The following is an 11368-nucleotide window of genomic DNA, read 5'->3' on the forward strand; positions in this document are numbered from 1 at the left end:
GGGAGTAGGACTCCCCCTTTCCTATTAGGAGAGGGAGAGGGAAGGAAGAGGGGGAGGAAGAAGGAAAGGGGGGCTGGCCCCCTTCCCAATTCGGATTGGGCTTGGGGGGGCCTCCTTTGCTTCTTCTCCCTCCTTTCCACTAAGGCCTAATAAGGCCCATATACCTCCGGGGGGGGGGGTTCCGATAACCTCCCGGAGCTCCGATATTGTCCCAATCTCACCCGGAGCCTTTCCGGTGTCCAAATATAGTCGTCCAATATATCGATCTTTATGTCTCGACCATTTCGAGACTCCTCGTCAAGTCTGTGATCACATCCAGGACTCCAAACAACCTTCGGTACATCAAAACTCATAAACTCGTAATAAAACTGTCAACGAAACCTTAAGCGTGCGCACCCTACGGGTTCGAGAACTATGTAGACATGACCGAGACTCGTTTCCGGTCAATAACCAATAGCGGAACCTGGATGCTCATATTGGCTCCTACATATTCTACGAAGATCTTTATTGGTCAAACCGCATAACAACATACGTTGTTCCCTTTATCATCGGTATGTTACTTGTCCGAGATTCGATCGTCGGTATCCAATACCTAGTTCAATCTCGTTACCGGCAAGTCTCTTTACTCGTTACGTAATGCACCATTCCGTAGCTAACTCATTAGCTACATTGCTTGCAAGGCTTGTAGTGATGTGCATTACCGAGAGGGCCCAGAGATACCTCTCCGACAATTCGAGTGACAAAACCTAATCTCGAAATACGCCAACTCAACATGTACCTTTGGAAACACCTGTAGAGCTCCTTTATAATCACCAAGTTACATTTGGACGTTTGGTAGCACACAAAGTGTTCCTCCGGTAAATGGGAGTTGCATAATCTCATAGTTCAAGGAAGATGTATAAGTCATGAAGAAAGCAATAGCAACATACTAAACGATCAAGTGCTAGGCTAAGGGAATGGGTCATGTCAATCACATCATTCTCCTAATGATGTGATCCCGTTAATCAAATGACAACTCATCTCTATGGTTTGGAAACATAACCATCTTTGATTAATGAGCTAGTCAAGTAGAGGCATACTAGTGACATTAAGTTTGTCTATGTATTCACACATGTATTATGTTTCCGGTTAATACAATTCTAGCATGAATAATAAACATTTATCATGATATGAGGAAATAAATAATAATTTATTATTGCCTCTAGGGCATATTTCCTTCAATCTCCCGCTTGCACCAGAGTCAATAATGTAGATTACACAGTAATGATTCTAACACCCATGGAGTCTTGGTGTTGATCATGTTTTGCTCGTGGAAGAGGCTTAGTCAATGGGTCTGCAACATTCAGATCCGTATGTATCTTGCATATCTCTATGTCTCCCACCTGGACTTGGTCCCGGATGGAATTGAAGCGTCTCTTGATGTGCTTGGTCCTCTTGTGAAATATGGATTCTTTTCCAAGGCAATTGCACCAGTATTGTCACAGAAGATCTTCACTGGTCCTGATGCACTAGGTATGACACCTAGATCGGAAATGAACTCCTTCATCCAGACTCCTTCATGTGTTGCTTCCGAAGTAGCTATGTACTCCGCTTCGCATGTAGATCCCGCCACGACGCTTTGTTTAGAACTGCACCAACTGACAGCTCCACCGTTTAATATAAACACGTATCCGGTTTGTGATTTAGAATCGTCCGGATCAGTGTCAAAGCTTGCATCGACGTAACCATTTACGACTAGCTCTTTGTCACCTCCATAAATGAGAAACATATCCGTAGTCCTTTTCAGGTATTTCAGGATATTCTTGACCGCTGTCCAGTGATCGACTATTGGATTACTTTGGTACCTCCCTGCTAAACTTATTGCTAAGCATACATCAGGTGTGGTACACAGCATTGCATACATGATAGAGCCTATGGCTGAAGCCTAGGGAACATATTTCATTTTCTCTCTATCTTCTGCTGTGGTCGGGCATTGAGTCTGACTCAACTTCACACCTTGTAATACAGGCAAGAACCCTTTCTTTGCCTGATCCATTTTGAACTTTTTCAAAACTTTATCAAGGTATGTGCTTTGTGAAAGTCCAATTAAGCGTCTTGATCTATCTCTATAGATCTTGATGCCCAATATGTAAGCATCTTCACCGAGGTCTTTCATTGAAAAACTTTTATTCAAGTATCCCTTTATGATATCCAGAAATTCTATATCATTTCCAATTAACAATATGTCGTCTACATGTAATATCAGAAATTCTACAGAGCTCCCACTCACTTTCTTGTAAATACAAGCTTCTCCAAAAGTCTGTATAAAACCATATGCTTTGATCACACTATCAAAGCGTTTATTCCAACTCCGAGAGGCTTGCACTAGTCCATAAATGGATTGCTGGAGCTTGCACACTTTGTTAGCATCTTTTGGATCGAAAAACCTTCTGGTTGCATCATATACAACTCTTCTTCCAGAAATCCATTCAGGAATGCACTTTTGACATCCATTTGCCATATTTCATAATCATAAAATGCAGCAATTGCTAACATGATTCGGACAGACTTAAGCATTGCTACGGGTGAGAAAGTCTCATTGTAGTCAACCCCTTGAACTTGTCAAAAACCTTTCACAACAAGTCGAGCTTTGTAGACAGTTACATTACCATCAGCGCCAGTCTTCTTCTTGAAGATCCATTTATTCTCGATGGCTTGCCGATCATTGGGCAAGTCAACCAAAGTCCATACTTTGTTCTCATACATGGATCCCATCTCAGATTTCATGGCCTCAAGCCATTTTACGGAATCTGGGCTCATCATCTCTTCCTCATAGTTCGTAGGTTCGTCATGGTCAAGTAACATGACTTCCAGAATAGGATTACCATACCACTCTGGTGCGGATCTTACTCTGGTTGACCTACGAGGTTTGGTAGTAACTTGATCTGAAGTTTCATGATCAATATCATTAGCTTCCTCACTGATTGGTGTAGTTGTCACAGGAACCGGTTCTTGTGATAAACTACTTTCCAATAAGGGAGAAGGTACAGTTACCTCATCAAGTCCTACTTTCCTCCCACTCACTTCTTTCGAGAGAAACTCCTTCTCTAGAAAGGATCCGAATTTAGCAACAAAAATCTTGCCCTCTGATCTGTGATAGAAGGTGTACCCAATAGTCTCTTTTGGGTATCCTATGAAGACACATTTCTCCGATTTGGGTTCGAGCTTATCTGGTTGAAGTTTCTTCACATAAGCATGGCAGCCCCAAATTTAAGAAACGACAACTTTGGTTTCTTGCCAAACCACAGTTCATAAGGCATTGTCTCAATGGATTTTGATGGTGCCCTATTTAACGTGAATGCGGCCGTCTCTAAAGCATAACCCCAAAACGATAGCGGTAAATCAGTAAGAGACATCATAGGTTGCACCATATCTAGTAAAGTACGATTACGACGTTCGGACACACCATTTATTTGTGGTGTTCCGGGTGGCGTGAATTGCGAAACTATTCCGTATTTCTTCAAATGTAAACCAAACTCATAACTCAAATATTCTCCTCCACGATCAGATCGTAGAAACTTTATTTTCTTGTTATGATGATTTTCCACTTCATTTTGAAATTCTTTGAACTTTTAAAATGTTTCAGACTTGTGTTTCATCAAGTAGATATACCCATATCTGCTCAAATCATCTGTGAAGGTGAGAAAATAACGATACCCGCCGCGAGCCTCAATATTCATTGGACCACATACATCAGTATGTATGATTTCCAACAAATCAGTTGCTTGCTCCATAGTTCCGGAGAACGGCGTTTTAGTCATCTTGCCCATGAGACACGGTTCGCAAGTACCAAGTGATTCATAATCAAGTGATTCCAGAAGTCCATCAGTATGGAGTTTCTTCATGCGCTTTACACCAATATGACCCAAACGGCAGTGCCACAAATAAGTTGCACTATCATTATCAACTCTGCATCTTTTGGCTTCAACATTATGAATATGTGTATCACTATATCGAGATTTAATAAAAATAGACCACTCTTCAAGGGTGCATGACCATAAAATATATTACTCATATAAATAGAACAACCATTATTCTCAGGTTTAAATGAACAACCGTCTCGCATCAAACAAGATCCAGATATAATGTTCATGCTTAACGCTGGCACCAAATAACAATTATTCAGGTCTAAAACTAATCCCGAACGTAGATGTAGAGGTAGCGTGCCGACCACGATCACATCGACTTTGGAACCATTTCCCACGTGCATCATCACCTCATCCTTAGCCAATCTTTGCTTAATCCGTAGTCCCTGTTTCGAGTTGCAAATATTAGCAACAGAACCAGTATCAAATACCCAGGTGCTACTGCGAGCATTAGTAAGGTACACATCAATAACATGTATATCACATATACCTTTGTTCACCTTGCCATCCTTCTTATCCGCCAAATACTTGGGGCAGTTCCGCTTCCAGTGACCAGTCTGCTTGTAGTAGAAGCACTCAGTTTCAGGCTTAGGTCCAGACTTGGGTTTCTTCTCTTGAGAAGCAACTTGTTTGATGTTCTTCTTGAAGTTCCCCTTCTTCTTCCCTTTACCCTTTTTCTTGAAACTGGTGGTCTTATTGACCATCAACACTTGATGCTCCTTCTTGATTCCTACCTCCGTAGCCTTTAGCATTGCGAAGAGCTCGAGGTTGTCCATCCCTTGCATATTATAGTTCATCACGAAGCTCTTGTAGTTTGGTGGCAGTGATTGAAGAATTCTGTCAATGGCACTATCATCAGGAAGATTAACTCCCAGTTGAATCAAGTGATTATTATACCCAGACATTTTGAGTATATGTTCACTGAAAGAACTATTCTCCTCCATCTTACAACTATAGAACTTATTGGAGACTTCATATCTCTCAATCTGGGCATTTGCTGAAATATTAACTTCAACTCCTGGAACATCTCATATGCTCCATGACATTCAAAACGTCGTTGAAGACCCGGTTCTAAACCGTAAAGCATGGCACACTGAACTATCAAGTAGTCATCAGCTTTGCTCTGCCAGATGTTCTTAACGACGTCAGTTGCATCTGCAGAAGGCCTGGCACCTAGCGGTGCTTCCAGGACGTAATTCTTCTATGCAGCAATGAGGATAATCCTCAAGTTACGGACCCAGTTCGTGTAATTGCTACCATCATCTTTCAACTTAGCTTTCTCAAGGAACGCATTAAAATTCAACGGAACAACAGCACGAGCCATCTATCTACAACAAACATAGACAAGCAAAATACTATCAGGTACTAAGTTCATGATAAATTTAAGTTCAATTAATCATATTACTAAAGAACTCCCACTTAGACAGAAATCTCTCTAGTCATCTAAGTGATCGCGTGATCCACATCAACTAAACCATGTCTGATCATCACGTGAGATGGAGTAGTTTCAATGGTGAACATCACTATGTTGATCATATCCACTATATGATTCACGTTCGACCTTTCGGTCTCCGTGTTCCGAGGCCATATCTGTATATGCTAGGCTCATCAAGTTTAACCTGAGTATTCCGCGTGTGCAACTATTTTGCACCCGATGTATTTGAACGTAGAGCCTATCACACCCGATCATCACGTGGTGTCTCAGCACGAAGAACTTTCGCAACGGTGCATACTGCCGTGGTTCTAAGTCTGACAGTAGAATGGGGGGTAGGTATGGAGAGGCAAGATCCTAGCTATGGAGTAGTTGTATATGCAAGGGATTTACCCTGCTTCGTCCTCTGCTTATACTTTCTTTTCTGCTAGCCACCGTATCTCTTTCGTGGGACCCCCCCCCCCACACACACACACGCGCGCGCGCGCGTCATCTCATGTGAGGCGACCCGGGGGAAACCCTAACCGCCGCCGCCGCACCCCTCCTTCCCCTCTGCCATCGCCAGAGGTGTGCGCCGATGTGCGCTTGACACTGATGAAGGTGGCGGCGGGGGATCCGGCGGCTCCACGTAGCATGGAGGGCCTCGGCATCCGGGGCGGCGGCCTCGGGCCGATAGCGCGGGGTGGCCCTGGCGGCGGTCCATTCCTGCTGGAGCTGGTGAGGCGCCTCCCTCGGTCTCAAGGGTGACGAGGAGGCGTCGGTCCCCGGTCGCTGGTGTGCCGCCTTCCCCACGCAGTTGACGCCGCCAGATGCAACCCACCCTCTCTGCCATGATCTGCTCCTTCCATTGCCGGATCCGGGTCCTAGTGGCTTAGGCCATTCTTCCCGGGCGCCGGCAGCGCGGATCTCGTCGAGCAGGGTTGGATCCGGGGGAAACCCCTGGCCGGCGCTACAACCTCACCATAGGCGGCGCCCTAGGCGTCGTTCCCCTCCTTGGAGGCTGTGGTGTGGGTCCTTCTCCCCCTCCTTCCGTCCCCTGCCGAGTGAAAGCCTAAGTCCCTTGATTCGGGCGGCGACGACACATCCGTGACGTGTTCCTTCTTGGAGGCGCAGTCCGGGGACCGTAGGGGCGGCGAGAGAGTCTAGTTGTGGATGTGATGGTGGCGGGTGACAGCTAGGCTCTGCGCTTCAATGCCTTTTCTTCAGTTGCTCATCGTTGTTACCCTTGTTTGCTGCGACTATGGCTGACAGCTCTTGCCCTTCGGTGTGGCTTAATCGCGGACGATGACGGTGCTCGGAGTGATGTGTTCTGAGCTTGCGGGTCTGCTCCTAGTTTCTTCTCCATATGCAGCTTGGACGTCTTCCATCTGGGTTCTAGGGTGAACCGAGTGTTGGGGAACATTGCAGAAAATTAAAAAATTTCCTACGGTTTCACCAAGATCCATCTATAAGTTCATCTAAGCAACGAGTCAAGGGAGTGAGTTTGCATCTACATACCACTTGTAGATCGCGTACGAAAGCGTTCGAGGGAGCGGTGATGATGGAGTCGTACTCGATGTGATTCAGATCACCGATGACCAAGTGCTGAACGGACAGCACCTCCGCGTTCAACATACGTACGGTACGGGCGACCTCTCCTCCGTCTTGATCCAGCAAGGAGGAAGGAGAGGTTGAGGAAGACAGCTCCACCGGTAGCACGACGGCGTGGTGTTGGTGGAGAAGCAGCACTCCGGCAGGGCTTCGCCAAGCTCGTGACGGAGGAGGAGAGGTGTTGGGGAGGGGAGGGGCTGCGCCTTGGCTTGGGTGTGCAGCCCTCCCCTCACCCCTCTATTTATAGGGGAAGGGGCAAGGGGGGCCGGCCCCTCTAGATGGGATCTAGAGGAGGGGGCGGCGGCCAGGGTGGGGACTTGCCCCCCAAGCAAAGGGGGTGCCCCCTCTAGGGTTCCCCCCAACCCTAGCCGCATGGGCCCAAGGGGGGGAAGGCGTGCCCAGCCCTCCAGGGGCTGGCTCCTGCCCCATGCAGCCCATGTGGCCCCCGGGAGGGGTGGCCCTTCCCGGTGGACCCCCGGAACCCTTCCGGTGGCCCCGGTACAATACTGATATGCCCCCGAAACTTTCCGGTGTCCGTTTGACAACTTCCCATATATAAATATTTACCTCCGGACCCTTCTGGAACTCCTCGTGACGTCCGGGATCTCATATGGGACTCCGAACAACATTCGGTAATCACATACAAGTCTTCCTAATAACCCTAGCGTCACCGAACCTTAAGTGTGTAGACCCTACGGGTTCGGGAGACATGCAGACATGACTGAGACGGCTCTCAGGTCAATAACCAACAGTGGGATATGGATACCCATGTTGTCTCCCACATGCTCCTCGATGATGTCATCGGATGAACCACGATGTCGAGGATTCAAGCAACCATGTATACTATTTCCTTTGTCAATCGGTACGTTACAAGCCCGAGACTCGATCGTCAGTATCCCAATACCTCGTTCAGTCTCGTTACTGGCAAGTCACTTTACTCGTACCGTAATGCATGATCCTGTGACCAAACACTTGGTCACTTTGAGCTCATTATGATGATGCATTACCGAGTGGGCCCAGAGATACCTCTCCGTCATACGGAGTGACAAATCCCAGTCTCGATCCGTGTCAACCCAACAGACACTTTCGGAGATACCTGTAGTGCACCTTTATAGTCACCCAGTTACGTTGTGACATTTGGTACACCCAAAGCACTCCTACGGTATCCGGGAGTTATACGATCTCATGGTCTAAGGAAGAGATACTTGACATTGGAAAAGCTCTAGCAAAATGAACTACACGATCTTGTGCTATGCTTAGGATTGGGTCTTGTCCATCACATCATTCTCCTAATGATGTGATCCCGTTGTCAACGACATCTAATGTCCATAGTCAGGAAACCATGACTATCTGTTGACCAACGAGCTAGTCAACTAGAGGCTTACTAGGGACGTATTGTGGTCTATGTATTCACACGTGTATTACGATTTCCGGATAATACAATTATAGCATGAATAAAAGACAATTATCACGAACAAGGAACTATAATAATAATGCTTTTATTATTGCCTCTAGGGCATATTTCCAACAGTCTCCCACTTGCACTAGAGTCAATAATCTAGTTACATTGTGATGAATCGAACACCCATAGAGTTCTGGTGTTGATCATGTTTTGCTCGCGAGAGAGGTTTAGTCAACGGATCTGCGACATTCAGATCCGTATGTACTTTGCAAATATCTATGTCTCCATCTTGAACATTTTCCCGGATGGAGTTAAAAGGACACTTGATGTGCCTGGTCTTCTTGTGAAACCTGGGCTCCTTGGCAAGGGCAATAGCTCCAGTGTTGTCACAGAAGAGTTTGATCGGCCCCGACGCATTGGGTATGACTCCTAGGTCGGTGATGAACTCCTTCACCCAAATAGCTTCATGTGCTGCCTCCAAGGCTGTCATGTACTCCGCTTCACATGTAGATCCCGCCACGATGCTCTGCTTGCAGCTGCACCAGCTTACTGCTCCACCATTCAACATATACACGTATCCGGTTTGTGACTTAGAGTCATCCAGATCTGTGTCGAAGCTAGCGTCGACGTAACCCTTTACGACGAGCTCTTCGTCACCTCCATAAATGAGAAACATGTCCTTTGTCCTTTTCAGGTACTTCAAGATATTCTTGACCGTTGTCCAGTGTTCCTTGCCGGGATTACTTCGGTACCTTCCTACCAAACTTACGGCAAGGTTTACATCAGGTCTGGTACACAGCATGGCATACATAATAGATCCTATGGCTGAAGCATAGGGGATGACACTCATCTCTTCTTTATCTTTTGCCGTGGTCGGGCATTGAGTCGAGCTCAATCTCACACCTTGCAATACAGGCAAGAACCCCTTCTTAGACTGATCCATTTTGAACTTCTTCAAAATCTTATCAAGGTATGTGCTTTGTGAAAGACCTATGAGGCGTCTCGATCTATCTCTATAGATCTTTATGCCTAATATATAAGCAGCTTCTCCAAGATCCTTCATTGAAAAACACTTATTCAAGTAGGCCTTAATGCTGTCCAAGAATTCTATATCATTTCCCATCAAAAGTGTGTCATCTACATATAATATGAGAAATGCTACAGAGCTCCCACTCACTTTCTTGTAAACGCAGGCTTCTCCATAAGTCTGCATAAACCCAAACGCTTTGATCATCTCATCAAAGCGAATGTTCCAACTCCGTCTTCTTCTTAAAGATCCATTTGTTTTCTATCGCTCGCCGATCGTCGGGCAAGTCAGTCAAAGTCCATACTTTGTTTTCATACATGGATTCTATCTCGGATTTCATGGCTTCAAGCCATTTGTTGGAATCTGGGCCCGCCATCGCTTCTTCATAGTTCGAAGGTTCACCGTTGTCTAACAACATGATTTCCAGGCAGGGTTGCCGTACCACTCTGGTGCGGAACGTGTCCTTGTGGACCTACGAAGTTCAGCAGCAACTTGATCAGAAGTACCTTGATCATCATCATTAATTTCTTCTCCAGTTGGAGTAGGCATCACAGGAACATTTTCCTGAGCTGCACTACTATCCTGTTCAAGAGGTAGTACTTCATCGAGTTCTACTTTCCTCCCACTTACTTCTTTTGAGAGAAACTCTTTTTCTAGAAAGGATCCGTTCTTGGCAACAAAGATCTTGCCCTCGGATCTTAAGTAGAAGGTATACCCAATGGTTTCCTTAGGGTATCCTATAAAGACGCATTTTTCCGACTTGGGTTCGAGCTTTTCAGGTTGAAGTTTCTTGACATAAGCATCGCATCCCCAAACTTTTAGAAATGACAGCTTAGGTTTCTTCCCAAACCATAATTCATACGGTGTCGTCTCAACGGATTTAGACGGTGCCCTATTTAAAGTGAATGTAGCTGTCTCTAGAGCGTATCCCCAAAATGATAGTGGTAAATCGGTAAGAGACAGCATAGACCGCACCATATCCAATAGAGTGCGATTACGACGTTCGGACACACCGTTACGTTGAGGTGTTCCAGGCGGCATGAGTTGTGAAACGATTCCACATTTTCTTAAGTGTGTGCCAAATTCGTGACTTAAATATTCTCCTCCATGATCCGATCGTAAGAATTTTATCTTTCGGTCACGTTGATTCTCTACCTCATTCTGAAATTCCTTGAACTTTTCAAAGGTCTCAGACTTGTGTTTCATCAAGTAGACATACCCATATCTACTTAAGTCGTCTGTGAGAGTGAGAACATAACGATATCCTCCGTGAGCCTCAACGCTCATTGGACCGCACACATCGGTATGTATGATTTCCAACAAGTTGGTTGCTCGCTCCATTGTTCCAGAGAACGGGGTCTTGGTCATTTTGCCCATGAGGCATGGTTCGCATGTGTCAAATGATTCATAATCGAGAGACTCTAAAAGTCCATCAGCATGGAGCTTCTTCATGCGCTTGACACCAATGTGACCAAGGTGGCAGTGCCACAAATATGTGGGACTATCGTTATCAACTTTACATCTTTTGGTATTCACACTATGAATATGTGTAGTATTATATTCGAGATTCATTAAGAATAAACCATTGACCATCGGGGCATGACCATAAAACATATCTCTCATATAAAAAGAACAACCATTATTCTCAGATTTAAATGAGTAGCCATCTCGCATCAAACGAGATCCAGATACAATGTTCATGCTCAAACTTGGCACTAAATAACAATTATTGAGGTTTAAAACTAATCCCGTAGGTAAATGTAGAGGTAGCGTGCCGACGACGATCACATCGACCTTGGAACCATTCCCGACGCGCATCGTCACCTCGTCCTTCGCCAGTCTCCTCTTATTCCGCAGCTCCTGCTGTGAGTTACGAATGTGAGCAACGGCACCGGTATCAAATACCCAGGAGTTACTACAAGTACTGGTAAGGTACACATCAATTACATGTATATCAAATATACCTTTAGTATTGCCGGCCTTCTTGTCTGCTAAGTATTTGGGGCAGTTCC

This window comes from Triticum dicoccoides, chromosome 2B (assembly GCF_002162155.2).
Source record: "Triticum dicoccoides isolate Atlit2015 ecotype Zavitan chromosome 2B, WEW_v2.0, whole genome shotgun sequence".
In the NCBI taxonomy this organism is placed as follows: Eukaryota; Viridiplantae; Streptophyta; class Magnoliopsida; order Poales; family Poaceae; genus Triticum; species Triticum dicoccoides.